At 41.0% G+C, this 27,867-nt stretch overlaps 2 pseudogenes; both read left to right on the top strand.

Annotated features, from left to right (window-relative positions):
* The first annotated feature begins 7,758 nt into the window (after positions 1 to 7,758).
* Positions 7,759 to 11,335, top strand: LOC148037646 (trans-cinnamate 4-monooxygenase-like; annotated as a pseudogene).
* Positions 11,336 to 11,983: 648 nt separating this feature from the next.
* Positions 11,984 to 18,878, top strand: LOC148037645 (uncharacterized; annotated as a pseudogene).
* The last annotated feature ends 8,989 nt before the right edge of the window (positions 18,879 to 27,867 follow it).

Below are 27,867 nucleotides of genomic sequence, written 5' to 3'. Positions count from 1 at the left end.
GGGGTAATCTGAAATGCTTTGTTGGTAAGAAGCATTGTAGGCAAATTCAACCAAGGGCAAGTATTGAATCCACCGTTTTGGTTCACGGTAGCAGTGTGCCCTCAGCATATCCTCGATGACTTGATTGACTCGCTCCATTTGGGCATCAGTTTGGGGATGGTAGGCTGTACTAAAACAAAGTTGAGTCCCAATGGCTTCAAAGATAGCTCTCCAGAAGTGTGATGTGAAGAGAGAATCATGATCACTAATGATCTTCTGGGCAACCCATGTAGCTTGAATATCTCCTTGATAAACAACCTTGCAATGTCTGAGGCTTTATAGTTTGTCTTAACAGGAATAAGGTGTGCAACCTTAGTAAGCATGTCAACCACAACCATGATGGAGTTGTATCCTCCCTGAACTTGGGGTAGGCCAACAACAAAGTCCATACTGATGAATTCCCATTTCATTTGGGGAATGTCAAGTGGTTGCAACTTTCCTAGCATTTTGACATGTTCGGCTTTGATATGTTTACAAGACAAACACTCAGTGACATATTTGAGGACGTCACCTTTAAGCCTCTCCCAATAGTAGCTCTTCCTAACTGTATTGAGAGTCTTGGCATAGCCAAGATGTCCTGAGAAAGGGGAATCATGAGCTTCCCACAGTATCTTCTGCTTGAGTGACTGGCTTACCGGTATACATAATCTCGTTCTATAGTAGACAAGTCCACTATTGATAGAGAATTCATGATACTTAGCCTGTAGCTTTTGGTCCTAGTCCTTGATAGGGATCTCCCTTAGCACCTTTTGATATGCTAGATCATGGCATGCTTCTTCTCTAGCTAGCTCAAGTATTGGGTTGTTTGGCATGGATACCTTTTTGGCTAGAGATCTAGCTGTTGTAATGGATTTTGCAAGATTAGAGAATTAAGGAATGCCTTGCGACTGAGTGCATTGGCAACTGCATTCTCCTTTCCATGCCAGTATTTGATTTCAAAATCATACTTCTCCAGCACTTCAATCCACCGACGTTGCCTCATGTTGAGCTCGTTTTGGGTAAAGATCCACTTGAGGCTTTTATGATCCGTTACTAGAGTAAATTTATTACCCAACAGGTAGTGTCTCCAAAGCTTTAGAGCATGGATGACAGCTAACAGTTCTAGATCATGGGTAGTATAATTCTTCTCATGGCTCTTCAGTTTCCTTGAAGAGTATGCTACAAGATGACCTTCTTGCATGAGCACATATCCTAAGGCAAGCGTGCTAGCATCAGTTACTACTTGGAACTCCTTACTGCGGTCCGGAAGTTTTAGGATAGGTGATGATACCAAACTTTGCTTTAATCTATCAAAGCTAGATTGTTCAGCGGTTGACCATGCAATGGATATTTGCTTCTTCAATAGATCCATCACAGGTGCTGCAATCAAAGCATAGTTTTTTATGAAGACCCTATACCATCCTGTCAATCCAAGAAAACTGTGTATTTCTTTGACAGTTGTTGGTATTGGACATTCTAGAACATCTTTGACTTTGGCCGAATCCACTGAGATTCCTTCCGCTAATACGATGAATCCTAGATATTCAATCCGACGTTTAAAGAATGCACACTTCTTCATCTTAGCATAGAGCTTGTGTGCCCTCATTGTCTCAAGGACAATCCAAAGCTAGGATTCATGATCTTCTTCCTATTTAGAAAAGACTAAGGTATCATTGAAGAAGACGAGTACGAAGTCATCAAGATATGGCCTAAAGATATCCTGCATTAACCTGTTGAAGGTGGCAAGCGCATTCGTGAGCCCGAATAACACAACAAAGAACTCAAAGTGTCCATATCTTGTGTTGAAGGCCGTCTTTGGGATATCTTCTTCCTTTATCCTTATCTGATAGTAACCAGAAAGGAGATCAATCTTGGAGAAAATCTTCGCACCCTGAAGACGATCAAGAAGCTCATCTATTCGAGGAATAGGGTACTTGTTCTTAACAGTTGATTGATTCAACCCTCTGTAATCAATACACAGTCGAAGCGTTCCATCTTTCTTTTTCTGGAACAGCACTAGAGCTCCCCATGGTGAACTGCTAGGACGGATGTAACCCTGATCTAATAGTTGCTTGAGTTGCTCCTTCAGCTCAATTGCTTCTGGGATGGACATCCTATAAGGCCTCTTTGCAATTGGCATAGCTCCTGGCACTAGCTTGATCTCATGATCCACATCCCTTTGAGGCGGGATTTCTGTCAGCTCTTCAGGAAATACATCCACGTACTCCTTTAGCCATGAAGGTTCCTCACTAGACTCCTGCTTCTGATCTAGCTTATTAAGCTTAATCAAGTAGACAAGTAGTCCCTTTCTAACTCCCTTTATAATCCGAGATGCTTTAGCCAATTGAATTTTCGATTTTCGAGCCTCTCCTTGAGTGGTAACCAATTTTCCTTCAGAGTTTCGAAAGGAAACTTGGCCCCTTTCCACAATGAATGTGGGCATCTTTAGGTTTAATCCAATCCATTCCGAGTAAACACTCATGGATACCTAGATTCATGACCGTGAATCTGACCAAAGTTGACCCTCCTAGAAAAATTTCCACCTTAGCAGTTTGCCTGGTACAAGTGACCTCACGACCATTTGCTAATTCCACAAGCAAGGTAGATGCTTCTATTGTGGCTATTTCTAATGTTCTTGCACACATTGGTGAGATAAAGGAATGCATACTGCCACAATCAATCAAGGTTTTGAAACCTTTATCTTGATAGTCCGATGGTGTTTGAATCACCGAAAACTGGCGATTCGGGCCTTTCTTGTGAAGAGCAGCATGGACTGTCACACTTTCAAACTCTGCTTCCATGGTCGGATCTTCTTCTTATCACATTTCCCTGTTGGCAACATAGGCGACTCTTCCTCTGCCTCGGGTGGCGGCTCCCTAGCCACGGCCAGTTCCTTGGAAAGAAGCTTGATGATGTCCTCCGCCAAGCTTGGGACATTGTCTTTTGCAATGACTGGGCTCGTTGCAGTGGAAACAATGGAGATTTCGGCCATTGCTTTGGGTAGGGACAAAGTTGTTGACATTATTGATCCTTGCTTTCTTTCTTTGTCCCCGGTTTTGTCCTTGAACTCTCTTCACTTGGGGCCTATATCACAAGGAACTTTCAATCGTTCCCCACATAGGCAATTTGGTGAAATATAGGAAATTCTCCAATATTTCCTATGTAGACAAGTATGTATTCCCCATCTATAACTAGGAAATTACATTCCCTACATCTTATAATAGGGAATATAGAGCATTCCCTACATTCTTTTGAAAGTCCCTACATTCCCTATATCTTATAATAGGGAATATAGAGCATTACCCACATTCCTTTGAAAATCCCTACATAAGGAATTATAAGGATGTGATTCCCTACTTTTTATGTAATAGTGAATTAAAGGTACAATGAGGATAAGATAAATATGATGTTTATCACAATTCTCTATTTCTCAATTCAAGTTGATACTGATGGTTTCGAGAAGGTAAGGACAAAGGTGATGATGACTATCACGGTGGTGATGAGGATAAGAAAAATGAAAACCACGAGGAACATATATTTCAATTGCAATTTGAGGCGGCTCTAGTTGACGAGAGAAAGGAAAGGCTTTTGTAAAGATTATTCAACCTTTGTTTTAATTTCATCCACAAGTCCCCCCCTTCACACCCAAAGAGACACATGCGTTGACAAAACACAAGATATTACAATTCCACAATGCTCCATGCCAACCATTATCCCCTCCATTCCCATGCAAGCATTCAAGCTTATTTTCTTATAATCACATTTACAACATATGTCATTTCTAGAAATGCCAAGTGATTAAGAGATTATTGTGCAACCATAGCATGTGTCTCTTGTGCTAGTACTCGAGCTTGTAGAAAGTGAATGTGCCTTTGCTACAGCTTATACAACACTAAAATTTCTAGCTTTGGGTATACAACACCTAGCCAAACTTGCTAGCCCCACACCTAGCCCACATACTCGACTAAGGTGACTAGATCAATCTTATTTTTACTTTACTAATATTTAGTATTTTATTTATTTTATTTAAATGTTTAAATTTTATACAGGCCCCATTTCTAGACCACATGGGTAGCTATGATGGGTATACAAGAAAGGCTTGGTAAACTAAAATTAATCATGAGAATTTAAATATATTATAGTTGTATTTATAACATTAACATTAACTTCTAAGCGTAACAACTTTGTGCACGCTCTCTCTCTCTCTCTCTACGTGTATATATATATATATATATATATATATATATATATATGGGGCTATAATGGAATAATGTCCTAGGTGGTTAGACTTAACATACACAAACAAAGATTTTGTTGTATTATATATCTGTACAACACATATTCCCAAATAAACCTAGGAAAAATGAAGTCAAAGTGGCATAATACAAAAAATTCAACCTTTTTAGTTACTATTAGATTGTTTTTTACAGTATTGCAATGAAATGCCTTGTGTGTGTGTGTGTATGCATACCAATCTTGTAATGTATAACAACCTTTTGTGATGTGTTTTTGAAAGTATCTTCCAATATCATGTGACGTGCTTGAAAGGTGTATACCATGTGAGAGTGAAAAGACTGCAATGTGTGTAATGGAAAGTGATGGCACATGCTAGTGTCGGACACACTTGCACATTGAGGACATGTAAGTCTATAGAGATTCTGATGTTGAAGAAAGACAATCAAGCAGGAGAGAACAAGAACAAACAATGGAAGAAAATCATCAAGCAAGAGGATGAGAAATGAGAAAGTATTGATGATGTAGATGCATCCAACCACATTATCACACTACATGCATTGGGGGTTTTATTCTCAAATGAAACTACATGAATTAGCATTTAGGTTAGTAAAATGGGTTGGATGTTGTGGATTAGAACCAAAGGAAACATTGAATTTCATCCTTAAAGAGTAATAATGTTTTTGTTGTATTTAATTATGCTAGAATTGCCATGAGGCTCTATTATCATTCATTGAAGAATACAATTCCTAAGAGCATCGAAGTACTAGCCAATCTACCAATGGCTCCCAAATGCAATAATGCACTGAAATAAAATATGAGTGTTAGCTACCTAAAATTTGTGCATGTATTTCCTAGAGGGCATCGACATCCTATTGAGGAGGTGGCGTGTGAATGATACGTGGTTTCTTAATAATGACCAACATGGTCCAAGTATAATGCATAAGCATCATATTGTAGTCCATATCATGCCCTACATAATCCAAGGCACAACAAACTCTAGACCACTTACTATATAGAAAGTTCACACTATAACTAGGAAGAATAGCAACCAAACTCTAGTCAATTACATAAATTGAGATTTACAACATCATATGCTAGGTAGCCTTAGATCCGAACTCTTATTTGTTGTCATGAGTGGGTTACAGTAATTAATGTTGTCATCCAATTCCTCTACTAAAGATAATAACATGAACCCTCAGATAGCTTGGTGATAATTGGATAAGTGTCTAAGTAATAATTGTGACATAGATTAGATTACCCTACGTAATGCATTTTGTGTCAAGTTGAGTAATCTATAATATAAAGCATCATTAATTGGTGACTTGGTACATCAAGGTGTTTATGCTATCATGGAATTAATAAGACTAGCATGCAAAAATGCTAATGTAGAGATAGATGTGATTGTTGAGGAAGAGTTAAACATGCTCTAGTGGCAATTAGTTGAATATGTGAGTCTCAAGATCAAGTGGCTAACCTTAATAAAAACGTGGCTTAGCCTTGAACTAATCATTTGGTGCAAGAAGCAGGCATCACCTCAAAGGATTATCATTTCCCCCCCCCAAGCATTTTGATCTATTGTTTTGAAAGGCTCTAAAACTCTATGGGATATTAGCTACAAATGGGGACTCATAAATGGAGGAGCCTTATATTGCTACTATACAAAACTAGCATGCTTAGGTAATGATTTGCCTTACTTGTTCAAGCTTTAAAATTTTAACCCAAGTTAGTTGGCATCATAATTAATATTCTACATTTTGCTTTATCTTTACTAATCAATAATCAAGAATGCATCGCTATGATTTCTCCCCCTTTTCCCATAACAAAATGACAATGGTCTAGCTAGAAAGCATGGCACACACTTGTCTCTTTTGTATTCTCTCTTAAAAATATGTATGTTTCTCTATTTCTATTTAGTTTCTTCTAAATTTATTTATTGTTATGTTGATTTTTTTATTGATCACATTGATTTAAAGGACTTCCTTTACTTGTTCAAAATAAATCAATTAGTTATATTGTAGATGATCTAGCATTGCAATTGGTGGAGATTTTAGTAGATGACACTAATAATGAGGTCCTCAAACATATACAAAATGTCATATATTGACAAAACTTGCTTCTACAATCCCTCTTCTCAATTCCTTTGAATTTTAAACTTGTAACCCTACTAGATGAAGTATTTATTAGATGAGATGTTAGCTCTTTGCAAGAAGACAACAAGTTGAGATACCAAGTACATGCTATTTCTATATTTGAAATTCAAGTTATCTTTATGTCATTGTAATAAATAGCACATCATTTCCTTTAAAAGGATCCAAATGGCTAATTATATTGCTACATCATTTTTTTTAAAAGGATCCAAAGGACTAAATTATATTGCTAGACTACACCCTATTTTATTGTAAATGTGGCATGAAGTCCCAAAAAAGGAAGACTTATTATCAACATTGTTCTAGTACTAGGCATGGTTAGCAAGGAATCCTCCCAAAGCATGAGAAATTTTCTTTGAATGAACAAATAATTGAGCATTTTTAATCAAAAAAAGTCATTTGTATTCAATCCAGGGTATAAGGTGAACTTGCCATGATGGGAGATGCCATGAGTTCCATCCTGTTATTAAATCTCTTAGATTATTTAGTCTGGAACCTGAAATGGTAGTCACATTGGACACTTCAGCTTTTAAGTCAATTTAGGCGTTTTGGGCTGCAACAGGGCCAGTCCCAGTAGAGGCAGGAGCCACAACAGCAGATTTTAGTAAGCTACATGATTGAGAGGATTCAGTTAGATGCAGTTAGATTGTTGTAGGTTTAAGTTGGTTGGGCATTAGTACTGTATATCATTCTTTAATGATTCTTGTAGATTATTCAGTAAGGTAGCTGAAATGATGGTTTTTTTGCACACAGTTTGTTTTGTATTTTTCACTTTGGACTCATATTGGACCTATGTTCTTGCAAAAAAAGTTCTGCTTATTGAGCTATGTTAATATAAGTGTGCTTTTAGTGTGAACTCGATGGAGAAGGTAGGCATCTAGGGGGCAGCATCATATCATGACATGGGATACATTTTACTTCCATTTTTAATCTCCTTTGGTCATAGGAGAATTTGCATACTATGGACTTGGGTGTACTCTTGTTTGGCATAATGGAGTACCTAGATGGGTTGATTGTTCAGGATTGTTGGATTGCTATAGTTTGTATGGGTGCTGAGTTGGTGGGTTGGCACAACATAGTCTGGAAGTGCAAGGACAATAGTTGAGCGCCCAAGCACAAGGGCCATCTAAAAGAACATCCCCATGTGCAACAAGAGGCCAGGACACTTTGATGTCTGGCAAGCCCTTGGTCAACTCACATTTGGGGATATCCTGAAATACTTGTAAGCTTCTTCGATGCACTACTGTTGCATTTTATGATCAGCACTACTATTGCATATATATGGGCTCTCCTTCCAATCAGCACAACATTGTGGAGCAAGTAGAAACAATGTTCAAATAGTTTATATGGAAGAGACATGATGGAAATGGTGGCCCAAATCTCTTGGGATACCCTGAAAATTGATAAGGAGGATGGGGGCTTTGGATTAGAGTCCCTCCCAAACAAGGCCAATAGATTGCTCTTTGGTCTACTTAAGAAGGTTCTTTCTGATCAACTATCGGTACACCTTTTAAGGGATTGGATTGATTCCTCTCAGACTACTACGAGGCGCCATTGGCCACAATCCAAATGGTTTGATATTCTTGGCAATAGACTGCCAATTAAAATCACACAATTTACCACAACCCAAGAATGTGATCCTGCAAGAGGGGAGCTTTCCCCCAATCACAAAAAACCTGAGGCTATCCAAGGCAATCCATATCAAGGGCTTGAAGACTTAGATGGATCTTAGGGATGGAGGAACCTAGAAAGAACTACATGTGATCAATTGCTCATCAATTGGCCTTACAGAGAGAGAGTCATTGGCTTTGTAAGGTCACATCCGGACACAAAACCCAATGGTCAACTTGACCAACCCCCAAACTGGTGCAGCTAACTAAGCTTATAACATCCCCCATAGGCAACCCACTTTAGGTGTGCAAGAAAGAAAGGGATATTAAAGACCCGTAGTGACACATGACAATCAATAGGCTACTTATTAGAGCTAGGATCTCCAAGATAGTTAAGGTACCTTCGTGGTGTGTATCGTGTAGGAATAACAAGGAATGTACCAAGCACCTGTTCTAGGGTTTCCCCTAGTCCCAAGTAGTTTAGAACAAACATAGAGTGCCAATGACATGGTAAGAGTGCACATGGAAGTTTGTCTTATAAAGAAATAAAAATGGAAAATAGATTGAAAAATGGTTACAAAAAATACATTGGTGCCTATATCCATAGCCTATCTAGTTGTCCTTCATATTCTATAACACACGCAATTTACTTGCAAGATTTTGCAAGTAGCAACCAATCATGTGACAATAGCTATATGTTTCAAGGATAGAATCCATCATGATCCTAAAAGGTCAAAGTTTGAACCTGTTAGTGCAAAAAAAGTGGATTTAAGCAAGTTAGAACTCATTCTATTAGATAGTGTGGAAGGAAAATGGAATTAATATAGGTAATGCTTGTTCTAAGGGAAATATTTTGGTGAGATTTCTTAGATAGCTTTCACTCCATTGCCCAAATAAGTAATATCATAGCTTATTTTACATCATGCCATAATTAAAATGTGTAGGTGTCCCAAAAGATGTCACCCAAAAAAAACAATGCATGATGATAAGAAGGGTGCCTAAAGTGTCTCTTTTGGAAGATGAGAGGAACTACATTGTCCAAATAAATAACATCATGGTTTATTGGACATAATCCCATCATTGTAATATGTAGGTGTCCCAAAAGATTACCCACAAAAAAATGCATGATCATAAGAAGGGGACCTAAAGTGATTCTAATAAAAGGTGGTTTACAGGACAAGCATTACCAAGGTGGAGAGAGAACAAGATAAATCCATATACTTGGGAGTTTGTTGCTCATTTAAAGGTCCTACGTGAGCAAAAAGATAAGTGTTGTGTTAATGCTTTTGGGGGTGCATTTTGTGTTAATCCTTATAGGAAACAATGCCAAGCCAGACCATGTAGATTGGTTAGCAACATTGTGAGGTATAATGTTGAACTATGTCAATGTGAAAGATAGAAAACACCATTGTCAAAATTAGATGCCACCAACAAGTAGCCCAACAAGTAGTCCAAGAGATAGACCTTGCTGTCAAAGACATCAGGGACATACCCAATGTGCTCGCCACAGGTATTGTCATCTGTGACCGTCTGCAGCTCATGGGCATGTGCTCGCCACAGGTATTGTCATCCACGACCGTCTGCAGCTCATGATGTACAACATTGTCTACAGGATGATGTTCAACACAAGGTTCAAAGGGTTTGATGACCTACTCTATGTGCAGCTCATGACCCTTAACAGAGACAATATTGGCCTTCTCGTGCAGAGCTTCAAGTATTAACTATGGTGACTCTGTGCCTTCCTTCAAGCCCCTCATCTGCGGGTACCTCAAGCAGGTCTTGGACGCCAACCAGCGCAGGCTCGCATTCCTCCAGTACATGTTTCTTAACAAGCACAAGAAGTAAGACTTACTCGTCATTTGCTGCTTTGTCTGTAGATTCCGACCATCTATTGCACTATTCTGACCATCTATTGCACTATACCGAAGGATTTTGAGATCCACAGTGCAATGCTTTAATCTACAAACAGGTTCCAATGTTGCATGGGTGCAATTCCTACCATTCTGCAAGACCTGTAATTTCTTATGTATTCTTTTAATTGGCTTTGCAAGTAGAAGGGGGAGAAGATTGGAGTGGACTTCTTTCTGGACGCCTTCCTCAAAGGAGAGATCAGTGAAAACAGTGTGCTGTATCTTATTCATCAAAACATGAATGTTGCAGGTAGGCTATTCGTATGTATCTTGCTGTAGCAAATTTAGTCTTTTCACTTGGAGCATTGAATAATCTTCACTACTTCTGGGGGCCTTTACAAACCTGATCTGTATATAGATAGGGAGTTCTCCTCACTCATGGTGGAAGAAAAATATCTAATAATGGATGACACTCTACTCAGTATTATACACTTGTAGGTGCTACAAGGAATCACTTTAGGGAAAATTGATTCTATAAAGTGCTTAGATTCTTCAACTTGTCAAACATTCATAAATTATGTTCTTATATGATTGTTTGGACTTATTTTCATGTGCAACAATTGATACCACATTGTGATCATCAAAATGGGGCGGTGCAGAGCTAGTGAATAATCCATACATCCAAAAGAAGATAAGGGATGAATTGAATACAATGTTAGGAAAAGGTGTACCAATAACTGAGCCTGATGTCCCAAATCTACCCTACTTGAAGGCAGGCTTCCCAAATTTGTGCATAATTTTTGGACCCTTGAAAATATTCTGCATGTATATGTGGATGAAATGCAAGATGTGTGCAAAAGATTATTTGGAACTGTAGCACTTCGTGTGTGCAAAATTCTCTTCAAGTCAATGAAGATGAAGAAAAATCGGTACCTAGCATTGGTGTTGTTTGTATCAGGCCGCAGTGAAGGAAATCCTCCAAACACACATGCTCATTCCCTTGTTGGTACCCCATATGAACCTCCAAGCAGCCAAGCTATGAGGCTATGACATTCCAGCAAACACCATATTTTTAGTAAATGCATGGGGCATAGCAAATGATCTCAGGTATTGGGACAAGCTAGAGAAGTTCATGCTGGAGTGGTTTTTGGAGTGGAAGATAGAGCTCAATGGGACTGACATCAGGTTAATCCCATTTGGCTCAAGCAGGAGGAGCTGTCTAAGGAGTATTATAGCTTTGCCAATACTAGCACTAGTGTTGGGCAAGATGGTGCAGGCCTTTGAGCTTCTGCCTCCACCTGACATAGATAAAGTGGACCTAAGGTCTGTTGGAGGAGGGCAGTTGAGTCTTAGTATTGCAGTGAGGTCCACTGTGGTGGTCAAGCCAATGGAAGAGAGAGAGAGAGAGAGAGAGAGAGAGAGAGAGAGAGAGAAATTTAATGAACATCTGGGGTGTTGTGCTTCTATTGCCTAGAAGCCCCTACAGCATGTATACTTCCTCCATAAATTGGACAATGGTAGTCTAATTATAGATGCACCAACAAGTAGTCCACAGGTACCTATGATGCACCTCAATTAGAGCCAGCTCAAATTTGGCCAACTCAATTCATTAACGGAGGGTTAGTGCATTGCTAGAGTCTTTGTGGCACTATATGCTAGCCACATCTTGGCCTAGTGATACCTCAGTTCAAAATGTGTGCTAATATTTCAAGGACTAATATGGTGTGAGGTTTTCCCATCTAACGTTCACTATGTGTACTGATATTTGCTGTATATGCAGGTTTCTGTTTCAATAAGCAAAGCATCATCATCAAAGGATGTTTCAAAGAATAATAAAGGCTCCATGGAGGAACTAAAAAAGAAGAAGAGAGAAAGGTGTATAGTTTACCAGGGTAGAAGCATGATGCTCCAGAGAGTCACCCTTGGAACAACAGTGGGATTCCGCAGAAGGCAGGGGCATTTAACAAGTACTCCTGCAATCATTATGTTTGTAGCTTCCAACTTATCTTGAGGTGAAGGAAGTTGTCTCTAAAACCCATGGCATGTGGTTTTATGGCCTCTAATTTTGTGATCAAGTTTAAGCAATAACTGCCTAGATTGCCTGTACATGAGAAGCGTTATGATGTCAACTAAAGATCCACAGGTAAAATCAATGTAGTGGACTCCTTGCTTAACTTCATGGTCCCTTTTTGAGAGAAGTTTCCTTGCCTGGTTTTCCATGAGTAATGTGCAAGAGAAAAGTCCAGTTCTGTAAAAGTGCTGAATCATTATCTAAGTTGGCAAGCTGACACATAAATATTATAGTTATACCCATTTGGATGATTTCAGGGACCAGCTGGAGGCATATGGTGTGATGTTGATGTGGTAGAGTTCTCTTATTTTGGTATCCTAGCCACAACCCCTAAGCAAGATGTATACACAGAGCTGGCTGAAGGTTTAAGGGGCAATGACCCATCCATCAGTCCAGGATCTCAGGTAAAAAGCTAGTGAATAACTTCAAAGTTTGAATACAAACTGCTCGTCTTGAAATTTAGTCATTCTATAATTTTACGTTTGTTTTGGAGGTGTTCAACTTACAACCAAGTTTCGGAGTCTCGCCAGGCTGCGGTGGAAGTTACCATGGCGCAGGGCCAGGGTCAATTGACATCAAATTTGTAGATGAACTTTCCCGATGAGATTCTACTGCAGGGAGAAGAGAAGGATACTTCCCTGCGTAGGAGATCATTCCCAATCCTGAACAGAGCAGTTTCCCATCAAGGATGTCATCCCCGTGGGGTACTTTGTGACACTGCCTAACGGTAGAGAAGGATACTTCCCTGCACGTAGGAGATCATTCCCAATCCTGAACAGAATAGTTCCCCTTCCACTGTCCTTGAAAGAGATGTGAGTGCATGCCTTCAATCTCAGGCCTCTTCAGCTAGCAGTGGATTGTTAGACAAGGATGCAAATGCATCTACACCACGTTCCCTAGGCTCTTCAGTTCACAGTAGTAAGAAATGTAGAGCCAGAAGAAAAGGGGCTGGTAAGAATTAGGAGATGTTTTTTTTTTCTACTCGGTTTTTCTGCTCAAAGAGGCACTGTATGTGTTGTCTAGATCCTCCAACTTGGGTCCATGTCAACGGCACCCTCAGCCTCTCCACTTCGAACATCCCGGGCTCCTATTTCGACTCCAAGATCAGGGCACATGACTTCCACTTTGTGCGCATCCCCACCGATATGCGAATTGGCATTTTATTTTTGGGAAAACAAATCGTCATTTTGGTATTACATTGACCAGAAAATAGCAGCAGTATTGCGAATTCAAACTGTCATTGTTTTATCTTGCTCTCATCTTCCCAGAAAGGAACAAAATATGATGTATCAGAGAATGTTTCCACAACTATTGTGGCTAAGCCAGAGACTGCAAGTTCCGAACTTCTCAAATTTACTTCAGATATCCAGTTTTACATAGTTCTATGGACCTTTTCTAGAGGTGCTGCAGCAGACTTTAGATCCTATTGTTGCAGTAAAATTAGCTGGAAAGCAATCCCCATCTTGGTTTTCTGATCCTGTGAAATCCAAGTTTGAAGTTGATAGAAATGGTGCTCTAATCAAAATCAATGAGTCCCCAGTAAATGATCAGATTCAGCTAGAGAATGTAGCTGATTTTGAAGCTTGGGAGGATGCCCATTTGAATAGTGTGAACTCAGAAGTGAAAGTGGAAGATGTGAGGATCCATAGGGATTTGGAGAATATCTTGTTTGAGCAGGAAAAGGCAGCCAAGGTCCTTCAAATCTGGTTCAGAAAATGTCAGAAAGAGAGAAGAACAACAGCCAAGGTCCTTCAAATATGGTTTAGAAAATGTCAGAAAGAGAGAAGAACACGCACACATGAAGAGTTGAAGTGGGAGAATTTTTATAAAGAAGCTTACAAGGCAACCAGGTCCTGGCTTCTTTCTGCTGAGCCTTTGCAGGACGTGTTGTAGAGCTTCTCTACAGAAAGAGGTTTGTGTCTTCTATCATTGTATGGTCTCCTCAATTTAGTTAAAGGACAAAGATTCAAATGCTAATGCAGTTTCCTGGGAATCAGTACCTAGTCTGTCCCATATACTTACTGTCTTTAGTTACTGTCTTTAGTTAAAGGACAAAGATTCAAATGCTAATGCAGTTTCCTGGGAATCAGTATCTAGTCTGTCCCATATACTTACTGTTGTGTAGATCATTATGCAACCATGTTCATCTCTGTTGATCATGATGTATGTTTATCTTGTTGGTGGTTCTTGCCCTTGTATACTATTGATGGTTCTTGTTTGTCAATGCCTTGCATTCAGTTGTATTGGTCTTGCCAACTTGATATGACAATATTGATACTTGATGATGTTTGCTCATGGGGCAGAGACATTTGTGCGAGCTGATGGTGCTTTCATTCCATTCGGGGACAATTTTGATGTCTCCAAAGTCACAACTACTATCAAAGGGGTAGGTGAGATGGGAGATGTTATAGCTATTGACTTGCAAGCAAGCATCAACAGCATTGTGGGGAGGAGGGTCATAAAAGTTGGCAGAAGCTCAGGGCTAACAGAAGGAAGCATCATGGCATATGCCTTTGAGTACAATGACGAGAAGGGTAATTGCTTTTTCACTGATTTCCTGATTGTGGGCAAGAACCAATAGGGATTTGACATGCAGGCATTATGGGCGAGAACCTGTGAGAGTGCGCAACGGAAGAAGAACACGAACACAGAGGAGAGGAGAGAGGAAGTAGGGAATGAAGGAAGAAAGTCTGCACTGACTAAAATGAATGCTGAATACACTGAAATGCATAGAGCAGTCCCTGCACGCAGCCTAGAGCGTTAGTGAGGGCACTAGAACAGACTGAAAGCAATGGCAGCACCAATGCCGGAGCGGGAGACGACGGAGATAGTGCTGAACCTGCATAATACAATGTTGGGAATGACATGGGGGCTGGTATATATAGCCCCAGGCCAGTAAACTGGCCGACCTGCCAAATCTGGCCGACCTAGCCAGATTTGGCCGACCAGCCAGATCTGGCCGACTTTGGCCAGATCTGGTCGACCTGCCCAGAAAACTAGTCCGACTGCACAAAAACAGCCCAGTATGGGCTGTGTGTCTCCCGAAGGCTGAAGACTGATAAAAACAGCCACTAAAGGACTAACAGAGCTCCTCTGTCTCCTGTCAGACTCTGACAGGAGCTCACAACCAGGAGATGACAGACTAAGAATGATAAAAGAGCAGGCTAACACCCCCTCTTAGATCCTGGGAGGGTCTGAAGACCCAAGAACCGCATGTGATGAAGCAAAGAAGCTTGAGGCAAAGGCTTCGTAAAGAGATCAGCTGCATTGGCTGTCGTAGGACAATAGACCACCACCAGCTCCGAATCCACGATCCGCTCTCAAACATAGTGATACTAAACCTCAATGTGCTTCGTGCGAGCATGAAACACCAGGTTCTTGGCTAGAGCAAGAGCACTCTGGTTATCCATGCGCAGCTCCGTAGGTCCAGTCTGGGAAAAGCCAATCTCCGTGAGTAAGCGACGGAGCCAAACTGCCTCCATAGCGGTTGAACATAGGGCCCGATACTCAGCCTCTATAGAAGAAAGTGCCACAGTAGGCTGCTTCTTGCTGCTCCAAGAGACAACACCAGAGCCAATAAGGCCACACATAACGACTAAAGTCGTCCACAATCAGCATCAAATACCTGGCCTTCCCAAGGGAGGCTGTGCCCATAGGTCCGCAAAGGTCGGTGTGAACCAACTCAAGCGGAGAAGTAGCCCTCCTAGAAGCAACCTGAGGGTGGGGCTTCCTGTGCTGCTTGCCCTTTAAGCAGCTAGGGCACAAAGTGTGAAGAGGAGGGAAATCTGGAAGTCCCTCCACCATCTTCCTCCTAGAAGCCCGCCGAAGAGAATCGAGGTTCAAATGACCATATCGAGCATGCCAAAGCAGCCCAAGCTCATGGGAAGTCCGCGCAGCCAAGGCTGTGAGCGTATAAAGCCCACCCTCCTGTGTACCTGTCCAAAGGCTGTGCCAAGAAGCTTATGTCTCAAGGGAAGGCTCCTCCTCCACCTGCATTGAGTTTTTGCGAGTCCTGAGGTGCCCCTTGCGCTGTGGATCTGCACTTCTACTTCGCGCTGCACACTGTAAGATGGGGGAAACACAGACTCAGACATGGATCCGCTGAGGAAGAACCACAAAGTTTGAAGCAGAAGTGATCGACATTCCTCCAAATCCGACTCATGGTGAGAGAAAGTATGCTTCCTTCCCCTTCTCGAACATTGGGGTTTTGCTCCTTAACAAGTACCTGTTGAGCATCTATGGCTACAAGTACCCCATATTTTTTACCATGCTTCACATGTGCGTATGTGCTATCTATAGTTATGTTGCAATAGCATGGCTAGAGATTGTGCCAATGCAGTACATCTTGTCAAAGCAGCAGCTTTTGAAGATTATTGCTCTTAGTGTCATCTTTTCATTTTCTGTGGTGTGTGGCAACACATCCGTGAGGTAATTGCTGGTATCTTTTAACGAGGTTAGGTTTACCTGGTTTGGAAAACAGGTTCAGCTTTCTGAGGGAGAGATTAAGCAGCTTTGCCAGTATTCCAGAGACATCTTTCTCCAAAGTATTCAGTAGCCTAGGAAAGTAATCCTTCAAGATGTTTGTGGTATTCACAGTGGCTGTAAGCAAACTGCATTGATGGGACACAGTTCAAAAGTTGAGAAAGAAGGCTTTGATGCTTATCCTGATTGTTCAGGATGAAGATGACAAAGTTAATATTTCAAAAACCAAGTTGTTGAGTCTTGTGATACAAGAAGTTTCTTTTGGAGCTGCTTTTGTAGAGCTCTTGGAAGTCTTCAAATGAACAGTCAAATCTGTTTTTCGGAAAAGTGGATATTACATATTCAATTTGTGGAGTCTTATATTAATGATGCAATACAGTTCTTTTTGTTCTTCATGGATGGTGATTGCCTATACATGAGAAGCATTATGATGTCAACTAAAGATCCACAGGTAATACTAGTTTCAATGTAGTGGACTTCTTGCTTAACTTCATGGTCCCTTTTTCAGAGAAGTTTCCTTGCCTGGTTTTCCATGAGTAATGTGTAGGAGAAAAGTCCAATTTTGTAAAAGTGCCGAATCATTATCTAAGCTGGCAAGCTGACACAGAAATATTATAGTTATACCCATTTGGATGATTTCAGGGACCAGCTGGAGGCATATGGTGTGATGTTGATGTGGTAGAGTTCTCTTATTTTGGTATTCTAGCCGCAACCCCTAAGCAAGAGGTATACACAGAGCTGGCTGAAGGTTTAAGGGGCAATGACCCATCCATCGGTCTAGGATCTCAGGTAAAAAGCCAGTGAAAAACTTCAAAGTTTGAATATAAACTGCTCATCTTGAAATTTAGTCATTCTATAATTTTACGTTTGTTTTGGAGGTGTGCATCTTACAACCAAGTTTCTAAATTATCTCGAGGATCAGTTGCATAGCCTTAGAGCATGGTCATAATCTGGATGTGTCTACTCTTTTGATGTCATGCTTGTGGTCTTAGTTCAATTTTCGGATCAACTGTAGGCCCTTTTATGTAATCAAGATTGATGTCTTATATTGATCTAACAAACTGTTTAGTATTTTTTATTTAATTGAGTTGTATAAACTAGCATATCAAATGAGGGCATTTGATGCATTATGATAGTGTACAGTTTAGTGGCAGATTGATATGTCTACATTGATATTCGAGGGGCATCACTCTCGAATCTATCATCATTTTGTTTACCAATATACTCAATTGCAGCATGATGATGTCCATATTTGTGTATAGAAAATAGAAATGACCATCTCATGTGTTTCTGTGTTTTTGTGTTTTTGGTGTCATTAGATGTTTTTCACACATTTTTTCCCTCCTTTCCATAAACTTTGAGAAATGCTGAGAGTGTGTACATGCTTCATCATATATCAATTAAACAATTGATGGTGTTTTTTACACTGTAGAGGTGAAGATTGGCAGCTTTTTAGTTGCAATATATGTAGATAATTGTTGCATCATTACTAGTTTGACAATTCTAATACGTTTCTCTCTCTGGTGAATTTCACAGGTTGCAGGTCAAGAGACATTTGGTACACTTGGAGCCATAGTACAGAGTAGGACAGGGATGGGTTTCTGACAAATTGACATGTTGCGGTTGATTTGGACTACCCCAACCAGAAGATGTTCCATCCACCACTGCCTCCAAGTGTTGGACCTGGTGTTTATTTGGGTGCAGTGGAAAGGGCAACATCTTTTATTACAGATGAGCGATGGTATGGCATTTTTACAAGTGTGAATCCATGTTTCCCTCTTTGCTGTTAAGGCATTCTTTATTGTCCATTTTATAAACTTCTCTGTGAGTTGAAAGAAGAATTTTGGTTTCCGTTTCTTGATATGACAATATTGATACTTGATGATGTTTGCTCATGGGGCAGAGACATTTGTGCGAGCTGATGGTGCTTTCATTCCATTCGGGGACAATTTTGATGTCTCCAAAGTCACAACTACTATCAAAGGGGTAGGTGAGATGAGAGATGTTATAACTATTGACTTGCAAGCAAGCATCAACAGCATCGTGGGGAGAAGGGTAATAAAAGTTGGCAGAAGCTCAAGGCTAACAGAAGGAAGCATCATGGCATATGCTTTTGAATACAATGACGAGAAGGGTAATTGCTTTTTCACTGATTTCCTGATTGTGGGCAAGAACCAGTAGGCATTTGACATGCAGGGAGACAGTGGCAGCCTGGTATTGATGCTTGAGGAAGGCAAGAAAAAGCCTAGCCCTGTGGGAATAATATGGGGAGGCACAGCGAATCGTGGGTGCCTGAAACTTCAGAATGGAGATGCACTTGTGAATTGGACAAGTGCAGTGGACCCACAGTCACAACATCGTCAATGGATCATCAGACTGTGACGAGGAGGATAGATTGGATGAGGAATCAGATGCAGCAGCTATTAGGAAATGCGCTGAAATTCAGCAAGCCATATCCATAGGAGCCACATCGTTTTTTCTGATAGGGTACAAGTATTTGGTTTATCTCATGGGCATATTTGCTGCTCTCATTTTCTTGTTCCTGGGATCTGTGAAGGGGTTCAGTACTAAGCCCCAGCCTTGCAGATACGATCCAAAGCAGGAATGTGCCCCAGCTCTCTTTACAGCGATTTTCACTATAGCTCCATTTATACTGGGAGCTTTGACGTCCATAGTGTTGGGATTTTTGGGCATGATGATCGCAACATATGCGAATGCTCACACAACTTTGGAAGCCAAAAAAGGGATAGGCAAAGTATTCAAAATCGCCTTCCAATCAGGTTCGGTGATGGGTTTCTTACTTGCTACTAATGGCCTCATAGTTTTATACATCACTATAAAACTGTTCCAGCTTTATTACAAGGATGATTGGGAGGGCCTTTTTGAGGCCATCACTGGCTATGGGCTTGGATGCTCATCCTTGGCTCTATTTGAAAGGGTTGGAGGTGGAATCTATACCAAAACTGTGGATGTTGGAGCAGATCTTTTTGGAAAAGTAGAAAGGAATATCCCAGACTTGGAAAAGTAGAAAGGAATGTCCCAGAGTAGGGATTTGGGTAGGGTTGGTAATTGGCTACGTTACAGAGTATTTCACCAGCAATACATACAGACCAGTCCAGGATGTTGCTGATTCTTGCAGGACAGGAGCTGCTACCAATGTCATCTTTGGTTTGGCACTTGGCTACAAGTCTGTAATTGTTCCAATATTTGCTATTGATGTTGCCATCTATGTCAGCCATACCCTAGCAGCCATGTACGGGATCGCAGTTGCAGCTCTTGGAATGCTTTGTACCATTGCCACCTGTATAGCCATAGATGCATATGGTCCCATAAGTGATAATGCTTGTATCGCAACCGGTCTCTGGATGACCATGATACTTCTTACACATCTCTCCACAAGAAGCGCAGCTGCAATATAGACTATGAGGCCACGAAGGCTTTGAAGATGGACAGATTCCTCAACAATAGGACTTCTTCAAAGTCCAGCTTGTGGCATCAACAGCCCCCAATTGACAGCACTCCGCTCTCCGAATTGGTCTTCGTGATCCGCACTTTGGGGGAGCACTTTCTCAGATTAGAAGAGATGAAATTGCAGATGCAGAGAGAGTCTAAGCGATTTCGTGATGATCTGGAGGCCAGGCATACAAAGATGTTCCTAGAGTCCCAGAAGCAGATTGCTGAGATATTTGCTTGGGCTCTTAGCAGCAGTAAGAAAATTGATGGCATTTTTGGGGTTCCACTTCCAGTGTCTCGTGTCTCTCTTCTCTTCTCTCTTCCTCCGTTCCTCGTCTCCCTCGTGCACTGTTCAACAGGAAGTTTGTAAGATGCTTCAAACCAGAAGGAGAAGTTGGTGAGCCCATAAAAGTATGAACAATGAATTCCTTGTTTTCACCTGCTCAATTTACTATCAGATGGTGTAAAGAATAGGGCAAAAAAGGTATGCGTATTTTGATGTTTTGATGTTTCACAAATGCGTGTTTTGATGTTTTACAAATGTCTCTTATGTTTCTAAACTTTGGTTTATTATGTGTACATAAAGGTAACAAAATCACAAATGATGGTACAAGAGATAATGGAACAATGAAAGCTAAGGAGGTCATTGGCCCTAATGTCTCTTCAAATCACGATACAGGTATATGTCTTTATTTCTACTAAACTTTGAAAATTAAAAATTTGTACATATTTTACATCTTGCTTTATTAGGTGATTCATTTTGAGATTAACTAGCTTTAATTAGTCTCTTTGTCTAATTTAAAGTGTTCATAGTTATTCGTATTTTTAAACTTTGAGTAATTGTGTGTATATATATAAATATAGATTAAAGAACAACAAAAGGTGGGAAAAGAGGTGATGTAAGAAAGGGAGATCAGGAGGTTACTTGCAATAAAGTTTCTTCAAGTCAAGATGCAGGTATCAACTTTAAGGATCAAAAACTTGTACAAATTTGGTGACCCAAATTGATACAAAATATCTAATTACTTTCTTTTGTGTTATTGAAATTTTTCATAACCTTGTATTATTGTGAGCTTTGGTTAACTCTATGTATATATAGGTAAACAAGTTACTAAAGAGACACAAGAGACAATGCAAGAAAGGAAGACATTGAGATTACTTGCCTTAACACTTCTTCAAGCCAAGAATCAGGTATTACCGGCTTTCTTATGTTGATAATGAGTCATTTTTTGAAATGGTTATACTAACTAATGATATTTGATCACTTGAGTATCAATAGGAGTGATACGCATACCATCATATGATGATATCTATTAGCCATCCATGTTGAAATTTAGAGAAGAGGGTAGACAAACATTTATTACTTTGCAACATATTGGAGATTTAAGGGATAAAACAATCAAGACACACATGTTGCTTAATTAGTTTTTAGTTCTATGCTCCTTTAAAATTATTTTCATTTTTCTTTTGGTTGCTAGAAGTAGATGTTGATGTCTTAATTTGTTTAATCTATTTTGATCATTAGATGTATGTTATTGATCCTTACTTAGAAATGATGACATTCTTTATATAATTTTCTAGTTAAAAATTTATTGTGCAATTTCTTGTTTACTTAGAAATGATGACATTCTCTATCTAATTTTCTAGTTAAAAATTTATTGTGCAATTTCTTGTTAGATATTAGCATGTCTAAAAGGAAGGGCAAAGTAGATAAAGTGATAAGGAAAAAAGAGAATTTCCATGGAATTCCCTAGTTGAAAGTACATATAAGTAGGGAATGTAAAAAATAGGAAAAATGAGAGATTTCCTAGTGAGAGTACCTAGGGAATCACCTCTAGAAATTTTTTCCTATATATGAAATATTTCCTATATAGGAATTATTCCCTACATAGAAAATTTTGTATTTTCCTATGTAGGAAATATTTCCTACATAGGAAATGTCTTATGTGATTCCCTACTTATTCTCACTAGGAAATGTCCCATTTTTCCTAGTTTTTACTTTCCCCAATTATATGTATTTTCAACTAGGGAATTCCATGGGGAATTCTCTTTTTTTCCTATATGGGGATCGATTGAAAGTTCCTTGTGTATGCTCCTCTGTTCTGGTCATTATGAGACCAAGTTTTGTTACTTCTTGGCCTAGCGTGCACCTCCTGAATTATCGGCGCAGCTCAAATGATTGCGTTCTGTAGATCTATTGGGTGCATAGATTCGAGGCGGGTATTCACTCTGGGTTTAAACCAGCACAAAATTTGGACACTTGCTGTGTCATATCCATCTGTGGCGCATATTTCAGAAGTGAGACGAATTTTGAGTAGTATGCATCAAGAGTGAGACCCAACTGTTTCAGCTCGTAGAACTCATTCATTTTCTGCGTGCGATATGCAGGTGCTAAGCATCTGCCTTGCACAGCTTTCTTTAGCTTTTCCTAGGTAACAGATCCTTCCAAGATCCCTTGATCTCTGCATCATTGCTTCCACCAAAGCTTGGCTTCGCCGGTGAGTTTCATCTTGCGGAGCATAGCCTGGTTGGCAGGTGCAGTACGGGCTGCTTCAAAGTAATCTTCCATGGACTCTATCCAAATCTCAGTATCCGTTTGGACATACCTACCTTTCCCGTCAAATTTTGGAGGCTTGATCAACTTGAGCAGAAACTTCTTTTCCTGGATCACAGCCATACTTGATATAGGGGGCAACTGGGAATCTGTACCTGGGGTTATGCCTAGATAGAGGATTTTTAACGTTACAACTCGCTAATTGTTATGATTATACTTCATACCCAATTCAGCTTTCGGCCAAGAAACCTAGCCACTTAACTTTTTATCAATACTCATAGACAAGACAAACTTTGATAAAAATAAGTCTTATTTTATTTATATGGGCATAGCCCTTTCGGAAGTACAATATTTCCTGGGATGATAGAGCAACTATTACATTAGTTTGGGGAGAATAATGTTGTATTACATTTAGCCACGGGAACTGGATAATAGTATGGTTTCGGGTCATGGATCTTCAGGAATCAATAAGTCATCAGAAGATAAGGGTATCCTTTCCTTTGGAACCCATTCTTCTCGTAGCGCCCCAACACCTTGATCATGTTGGCGAGGATTATGCGGGTCACTTCCTCCTATACATATGAGTTCATCTCAACCCTCCGACCTTCGATATGTAAAGTTGAGTTTACGTGAGCCTCCACAAAAATGAACAACTTCACGATCTTCAGGTCCTCCAACCACTTGATTCTCTTTAGGTTGGTTCGAGGGTACGCAAACCAGTGGGCAGCTATGTAGTAGATTCCTGAGTCACCCGTCCATCTCTGTTCCACGTAAAAAGGCAATGGATTATAAATACAGTCTAGGATGTTCATCATATCGATCCTTTGTCGATAATGCGAGGAATGCATCGCGGTCATATAACATGACTCGAAACACTAAGAACCTGTTCCATGCTTTTTAATTCTGCAAGACAGTATCGAAAGTAAGGAAATGTTCTTAATAGCAACATTTGCTTTACTTCTTCTTATTAAGAAAAAACAAATCCTTCATTGGTTCGCTCTGATACCAACTGTAACGTGTCTACCTCTTCCCTTACAGAACACGTCTTAGCAGTCCATCGGAAAGAGAGTCTAGAAAGCTCGATGTTACGGGGTTTGCGATCTAGGACTTTCCGCGTCTGCCACATAATAGCAGAAGTATTTCGGCCGTTCCCACTTAGGACCGACCTGAATCAGGGTTCCCCTAATGGTCATTTTCCTAAATGGCAACTAGTATCGAACCCCAATCAAACTACCTTACGCAGAAATGCCAGGGCCGAAGCGGATTCATGCTGCACTTGGTTCAAGGAGAATGGGAAACGAGAGGGATGCAAGGCTCGACCTCTCTGCTATAAGGCATAGTCCCATTCCATTCTCCTAAAATAGCATAAACTGGGATTATTGTAACCCAGACTCTAGGTCAGCACCCTTACTATTCATTTTCTTAGAGAAGATCTCCTTGCTGTCCATTACGATTGAGAAAAGTTCCCGGCCAACCGGGACCACCCATCCGTAGGATGGACCCATGGCCACATCCACCGCACTTTCCTCAAGGTTGCTTTAGTTGTCTAATTACCTACCACATTTAGTTGGATATGCTTCAAGCAGCTTCCTTAATTAGCCCGTTAGACACCAGTTCCTTCACGTAATCTTAGCACTTGACATAGAAAAGCAGTGTCAAACAAGTTCCTTTTCAGCAGGTTATCATACTTATCTTTGGAATACATTCATAAAGTCGAGCCCGCAGGCTTATCCATAATCCGCCTGCCGCAGGCTATCCACCAATTCACAAGGATTACTAATCCAAGATTCCGCCCCCCATAGACTAGTATGCGGGTCTCAAGATCCAATCCCGAGTTACGTTGGCCTCTTGTGCAGGGCCCGGAAGGTGGGCCCCCCTGGTACCCAAGCGTCCTCCTGCTCGAAGTAGCGCTCAACGGAGAGACGTCACGCGGCGAGTTCCATCCACGTTCCCGGCGCGGCTAACAACCCCCTTGGTTAGGGTCAAACAGACAGTCGGGGGTAACTGAAGCTGCCTCTCCCTTCAGGCCTTCAACCTGAAGCATTTAATATATTTCCATCATTTAGTTCCTTGAGCAAACAATGCAAACAGTGCTTTCTAAACTGTTACAAGGACAATCAATTCTATTGATTATTTATTTGGCCAACTGCTAAGGAGTAAATCCTTCTTTCCGAATGCATCCAGCATTCGATCCAGGAGCAATTGCAACTTGGCAAGATCCCCAAGGGTTTGTCTATTCTCCCTTTTGTCCTTGGGTTAAGGCCCTACCCTATTAACCCAACTTAACCAATACCTTAGGTTCTATTAACAGTAAATCATGGCGACCATGTCGCTCCAAATTATTGATTGGTCCTTTGCTTCCAAGAAAATACCTAATTCCCTTATCTTGGCAAATTTTCCCAAGAAAGGTGATATAACAGGATGACTACTCATCCTCTTACAAGATAAACTTGTGCAAGAATCTACCAATCTCATTCCAAGGAATTGGCAACTCTCTTGTGATCAAACCACAAGATCATGCGACATTGCAACTTGTTGCACAAGTGTCGTATCTATTCCATGGGATCGTTTCACCCAATCAAACAACGTATTCTGGTCATGGAATCATGATTAGATAAGAAGTAGGGTTTAGGGTGTCTTCTTATCCAACCCATTCCCAATTGCACTAGGCCGATAATGTTCGGTCCTAGGGATTCCAACTCAATCCGAGTTTCAACATTTGATTGAGTGATCCTTAGGGTAGAAACCCTAGATCGTTTCTTGCAAGTGCATCCAACAGTCCCTACATTTCGTGAATGTGGGTAGGACCTTTGGGTATGAGGGTTTTGACTTGGCAAGAAGTGCGAAACTAGGTCAAGTCCTTAACATGCTAAACCCTAGTTAGCACTTGGAGTATATTGTATCGATTTAACCATCCTATGCGAATCCTTTGTAGTTTAGGTGTTTTAGGCAATCCAGTTTACTTGTCTTACGACAAGGACGAACCATTTCTAAAGATGTTGCCTTGATCCACTATAAGATATAGGCCTTATGCTGACGTTTAAAGCGACGAAAAATGCAAATAACAAAATTTGTCCCCGTCGTCACAAAAAGCATCGTTATTGGTGACGCCATAGAATAGTCGGTATTACCGTCGCTATTAGCGTCCGTATTGGCATCGGTATTAGCGTCGTCGGTATTGGCATCGGCATCAGCGTCGCAATGTACCAATACCGACGCTGATAGCGACGGGTTGCGACGTATATGACGATGACAATAACGACACGAGCAGTAAAATTTGCGACGCTAATAGCGACGGTAACAGGAAAAAAAAAATTTGTGGCAGGGCAGCTTGCACTGTGTGCTTTATGAGAGCCATATAAAATAGTTTCTGCACTACTATGTATAATGCGCTTGCAAACAAAAACAATTATACTGAAATCATAAAACTGATACATGAAATAAATACATGATTGCATGATAAGCGATTGGTACAATCATGACAGGATATCACTAATACATAGAAAATGTCTACATAGATCGAGTGACTCAAAAATAAAGGTGTGTGAGCTCCAGGGGTGAAAGGGCGAGCTACAAATCCTCGTCCCCCGAAAGCTCATCCCGTCGCAAAGGAGCATCGAACGGACTCTGCAGAAAAAGAAACAATACATCAGTCCACCATACAATAATGCATTCAAATATCTCATGATAACTACGGACAAGAAACATGAGTGACTTACAGGGCCGCCGCGTCTATACAATCGGTCGATCAATGCAGTGAGACCGTGCCTCTCTGCATATTGAGTCTCAAGGCCAGTCGGATCACGATTTGTAATGGAGTGCTGCAAAGAAAACAAAATGCTAACTGTTAGAAACATGATTGTCAGTGCAAAGAATATTTCAAAAAAATAAACAAGCAAAATAAAAGAAAAACTTACAAAGTCCTCCAAATATGTCCTGTGGCCGCCACTCCCAAGATGATGGACCACTCTGGCCTCGAGTCATGCCCTCGCTGCCTCGCGCTGTTGACTCCAACGTCCTAGAGAATCTGTAGCCTCATCCCTCAGTCGGCACCAGTCGTCTACATCTAACCACTCGGGCTTTGCAACCCCACTCTTGATTGCCTTGCATGCGTTGGATCGTCTATGTGACATGTATGCACGCATGCAATCCATCATCCAGCCCGTAGAGAATCTATCTACTGAGACTGGCACCGAAAAATCCTCATGCAAGGATGCTACTATCTAGTCCTTGCTCCCCTCCGATATGTTCTTTCAATGATCCAAGACATTGTGCCGAAAAACTTGTTGGCACAACTCTCTCATGCGAGCCATCACCCTCCTCCCCTCATCATTCATGATGATGGCTCCTGACCTACTATCGACTAGATATCCATAACCCCCTGGAGTCTGCCTAAGATGGGTCCTCTCCCATCTGCGTCCACGCTCCTGGGCATATCCAAGAGACCCCTGTGCATCCCGTGTACCAACGGGGGTAATATCTCTCAGAGTGGCACCCACAGGGGTGCCACCTGCTGCTGATGGCTGAGAAAAAGCCGGAGTAACTGGAGTAGACGTCCCCACAGGTGTGACAAATCCGTGAGGTGACGCCCCTCCAACTGAACGATGAGACGGAGACACCGCATCCGTGTCTCCACAGCATCCACCTGAGCCTGAGCCACACTCCTTGGAAGGGCCATGAGAGCGAGGAGTTGCACCTATATCCCGTGTCGACCGTGGGCTCACTGCCTCTGTATCTCTGTAGCATCCCCCTAGTCCCGATGCACTCCCTCCCTTTGGCCCCAGTCGTGAGCATCGAGCTCGTCTGCTCAAAGCCGAAGCATCCAATCGTGCTGAAGCAGATCTAGTAGAGCACCCTGACGAAGATCGAGACAGCTCCTGGTCTGCCATCTCTCTGAATCTCGCGATCTAGTCTAAAGACATGCGTACGAAGATATCCTGTAACTCCTCATTGCTCATCCCTCGACTCATCCTGAAATGTCACCTGCACAAACAAAAATGATGTTAGAATAATAAATTTAAATCATACAAGGCACAGTAATATAAATCATTTTAAAAAAATCTCACTTAAAATGCATATCTTATGTACCCTTATAAGCGATTGGTCAACGAATTGAGTAAGTGGATGCTCCAAGTATGAAGTATCCTATGGTCCCATGTTAATCTCCTGACACAACTCCGCATACACTAGAAGGTCGATAGACATGTCACCACAAAAGAATGAGTCCATCTCGTTCTCAAAGAATTCTTGGACTCCTATATTTCCATCATTGTTAGCCGATGCTGTCTCCAAGCTTTCGATGGCCTCCACCCCTTGCAATATTGACCCCTCTATTTGCATATTATCTTCATCTATGCAAGGAACATCGCTTTGATCATATACTCTCACACTTCGGGGAGTTGAAGGTATAACATCCCACCATCAAGGTGTCAGGGGTTTGGATAGA

Source organism: Lygodium microphyllum, chromosome 4 (genome assembly GCF_053477565.2).
Source record: "Lygodium microphyllum isolate KBCC chromosome 4, Lygodium_microphyllum_v1.1.10, whole genome shotgun sequence".
NCBI classification, from domain to species: domain Eukaryota; kingdom Viridiplantae; phylum Streptophyta; class Polypodiopsida; order Schizaeales; family Lygodiaceae; genus Lygodium; species Lygodium microphyllum.
The sequence above is the reverse complement of the archived record's forward strand: the minus strand, read 5'-3'. Positions and strand labels throughout refer to the sequence as shown.